The following is a 4,426-nucleotide window of genomic DNA, read 5'->3' as shown; positions in this document are numbered from 1 at the left end:
CGAAAATCTAAGGACACAGATATTGTCGTATAGCCAATTGGAGACGATGTCTCCTGAGGCTAAATTACAGCAACATTCATCCTAAACCAGGAGAGCAATGTTATATTGGCAAATAATCTTTACTGTGAAAATTGTTGCCATTACTTTCATGTTCACGCTATATAACAACTCCATTTGCATTTTTGTAGAAGTGTGCACATATGGCATAAATAAATGCAATTACTGGAGTTCAAGTTCTGTTTCTATTATATGCTGTAAATGATCAATAAAGCCTTAAATATGAACTTATAAGTTAGATCTGTAATAACATTAACGAATTGAAATATTTAACTGAATCATCATAAAATTTACTTTTATTTCAATGTAATTTTATGGTCAACTTCAGTGTTTTATAACTTGAACCGTTAGTGACCCAATGGGTTACAGGTAGTCTAATTAATAACAATACTGCATCGACAAGAATTCAGTGGTTAGCAGTTATTAAAGTCACAAAAGCCAAATAAACAGAAATTGTTTGTTCCGCATCTTTGCAAGATGAGGTCATATTCTACCGATTCCATATCTGTTTTTACCTTCTCTGGACCATACTCTAATGCGCAAATTTAATACTGGTAACCGATGTACTGAAATAATGCCTGACTTCAAAATATCTTGACTAGTTTCTAAATTTAGAAAAAAAAAATCAATTTTTAGTGGATATACAATTTCAATTGTTCAATAAATCGTATTGTGTTAACAATTATTTATTACATCGATATTAATCTTGCTGATGTTCATATTGCCATCTTTTCATTAAAGAAATTTGCTTGATCTTGGCTTATAAATTATCGTGATCTAACAAATCCTAAAGTCGACCACCCAACGATACACGTGTCGCATTAATTTACCCAGTGTCCAAATAATTCTGTCATACATTTTACTTAAACCTTTAGTATTTAGATCGGCCATGCACGGGGAAAATATTCTACCTGTTTTATATGAAAACCAAACAAAGTTGACCTTTCCCAAATACATTACAATGTCATTCTAATAAGCCTTGTGCCAATTCATCGGTTCTTTTGCGAACGACAAATTTACTGAGGGCCTAAACAAGACCAGTTGTCAACAAGTGGTACACACACGCGCGTATACATATATGAACACACACACATGCACGCACGCACGGACACGCGCCGCGCACACACATACACACACAAATACACACACACGCACACAAATCCAATATACTTGACAAAATAATCTGAGAACTAAAATGTTGGTAAAATGTAAAAAAGCAATTTTTAAAAATTTCTAATATAATAATGATTCCGTTTAGTTTCGCTTAACTAAGTCATTCTTTAAAATTATTGCGATCTTCGTGTTAGATATTTACGAAAGCCATAATTAGGAAACCCACCTAGACGCCGAAATGATATGACTTCGAAATATAAAAATTATAAATAATGAAAAAATGCTGTTTTTTAGAAAGATATTTTCCATAATGCATTCACTTTATTCTTATCCAGACGGACGCTTGCAAACTACAAATGTTTCGAAAAATTATCCGATGAATGCAGTATTCGTTTCAAAAATCTCTATATGAGAGCGTGCCGTTGTAAGATATTTTTAATTATTTGAGTCTCTGTTCTAGAAGCAGGTTTTAAAAAAACCGTATTTTCCATGATAAATATAATTGTTAACTGTTCATGTTTTATTCAAATCAGCATAACATTTTTTGTTGTGTATAGGGAAAGTCATTATGCTAATATTGTTAATAAACGCGCCTACAAAATCTCCTCCAACCGCTGTTTTATGGTTCTTTATATCCTATTTTTGTACAAACCGATGTCCGTACCGTTGGGTGGTGACTAATAACGATTTCGTACAAGTCAATCTAATTGATTTAAAGAGAAATATAAATTACATTGATTATAAATTTTAAAAAGGAACTTAATGTGTGAGTTAAGAATATTGTAATAATGACCCTCCCTAGGCGCAACAAAATTGGTTTCCACATACGAATTCGAATAATGAATCTTGAAAACTAGACACGAAAATGAACTCGACAATGTACTTTTAGCAAATATAAAAACCGTCAATAATTTTTTTAAAAATCAAAAGTGACTGGTTAGCAAAATAATTGGTAATTTGTTTTTAACTTCTAATTGTTTCTGACATTAGACTGTAGCAATGCTGGAGCTGCACCTTAATGAATTTTAGTCCAGAGAATCGCCCCAAGAGCTAGTACTTTTTTCAGAGCCTGGTGCTTTCTTCATCGGTGTATTTTGCCAAAAGACAAGGTCATAGTTACGTAAACAATACCGATTGTCAAGTGGATATCAGAGAGACAAACACTACACGCACACAGAGACAACACACACACACACACATACAACACACACACACACAGACAACACACACACACAGACAACACGCACACACACACAGACAACACATACACACAGACAACACACACACACACACACACACAAATGCGTACATGGATTTATGACCGGCTTCTTTTATGTTCTGTCTACCAAATCCACTCACAAGGCTTAGTCGGTCCGAGGCTGTAGTAGAACACAATAGACAAAGGTGCCACGCAGTGGGAAAGAACCCTGGCTGTGCGGTTGGGAAGCAAACTTCTTACCACACAGCCATGCCTGCCCCTATGTTCGTTAATTCTTTTTTTTCACTTTTTGAATTTAAATTCCAAAACTCCAACTGTTCAGTGCTTTGATTTTTTTTTATGTTTTCGGAGACAATAAAATAAAGGACCATCGAATGGCTCACGTCGATATAATAAGCATCGTCTCTAAAAATTCTGTCCTTCTTCCTCAGCGAGAATCAGTAATTAATATAATCTAATTTAAATATCCGATTGGGTAATGAAGATCGTTTTCCGCCCTCCTATGGTTTTCTATATTCTAAGTTTATATAAACGAAAGTCCATAATTGTTGATTGATAACTAAATACGATTTAATAGAAGTCATTTTAGTTGATGTAAAAAGAAAAATAAACTACGTAGATGCTCATATTATAAATGGAAAGTAGTGGAATATACAATTTCAATGAAAGTTTATCTGAGGCAGTTTAGTAAATGAAACTGTACACATCAAAGTAATATATGATCGAAAGCCAGTTATACATTTATTTTCACTATTCCAGGCGTACATACGTCCGTTGAACATAAGAGAGAAATAGAAATACATGTTGCATCCAGTAATGCCATTTCGCAGAATGTATTACTGATACTCATTATATCGTTGTTGGTGTAACAGAAGAGAAACACATTGGACTTGAGAGAATATTTATGACGCTAAAAGTACTTACATTCTTCATTGGTCTCGATGAGACAGGCGTGAAGATCTCAATAAGGTAAGGAATATTATTCGAACATTTCTACATCACTCTTATAGTAGTGTTAATATCTGCACAATACTACATTGATATCTACATAATATCATATGCATATCACTGTAACAGGACTGAAATATCTACATGATAACAGAATAACAACGTAACCCTGTTGTTGCTATTGTTTGGTGCCTACGTGCGGACGTGCCTACGCTGAGCATACGTAAATAGTCATTTCTATTCTAGGCACAAGATTCGATATTTTGGGGAGGGAGCTAGTCGATTAGATCGACCCCCTCCACGCAGTTGGTACTTCATTTATCGACCTCGAAAGGATAAAAAGATAAGTCGACCTTGGCGGAATTGTTACGTTCTGAGTTCAAATTCCGCCGAGGTCGACTCTCCCTTCCATCATTTCAGGGTCAATAAATTAAGTACAGGTTGCGTACTGGGGTCGATCTAATCGCCTGGCCCCTCCCCCAATGTTTCGCCATGGTGTCCAGAGTAGAAAATAATATTGCCGTTGTCATGTCAATACACACAACTCTTCGGTAAATAGAATTTTAAAAATTTAACATCAAATGTCCCCCAATACATATTTTTAACACATGGATGTTTCTATTTCTTTTGTAGATCACATTTCAAACAATGAGACATACTTTCGGAAAACATACTGAAATAAAAATCTATGAGGCTATATTTGCGTTTCTTTTAAATCTTTTATTTGTTCCAGTTTGTAGAAATTCGCCATGCGACGCCACCGTCTTCAGGGATTTGGTCCAACATGTCGATCCAATTAATTATTCTGTGGTATTTATGCTATCGTCCTCTTTCATGGAAATGCTATGTTATGTGGATGAAAAGAAACCGACACCAGTTGCCGAGTAATTTGGGTAACATATATTAGCAGAAAGCTATACATATAGATGTGCGTGTGCGCATGTGTGCTTGTGTGTGTGTGTGCTTGTGTGCATGTGTGCGTGTGTGCATGTGTGCTTGTGTGTGTGTGTAGTTGAGTATTCTTGAGTTTGTATTCTTTGCAACTTCGCAACTAGTTTTGGTTTGCTTTCGTACATGTAACGAATAGTT

General features: G+C 35.1%; 1 long non-coding RNA gene across 1 annotated transcript; it reads left to right on the top strand.

Annotated features, from left to right (window-relative positions):
• Window positions 1-3,183: 3,183 nt before the first annotated feature.
• Window positions 3,184-4,036, top strand: LOC118766392. Its single transcript, XR_005002329.1, has 2 exons — window positions 3,184-3,358; window positions 3,971-4,036. It is a non-coding gene; the product is annotated as an uncharacterized LOC118766392 (long non-coding RNA).
• The last annotated feature ends 390 nt before the right edge of the window (window positions 4,037-4,426 follow it).

Source organism: Octopus sinensis, linkage group LG15 (assembly GCF_006345805.1).
Source record: "Octopus sinensis linkage group LG15, ASM634580v1, whole genome shotgun sequence".
Lineage (NCBI taxonomy): Eukaryota > Metazoa > Mollusca > Cephalopoda > Octopoda > Octopodidae > Octopus > Octopus sinensis.
Note: the sequence above shows the minus strand (reverse complement) of the source record. Positions and strands in the feature narration are given on the sequence as shown.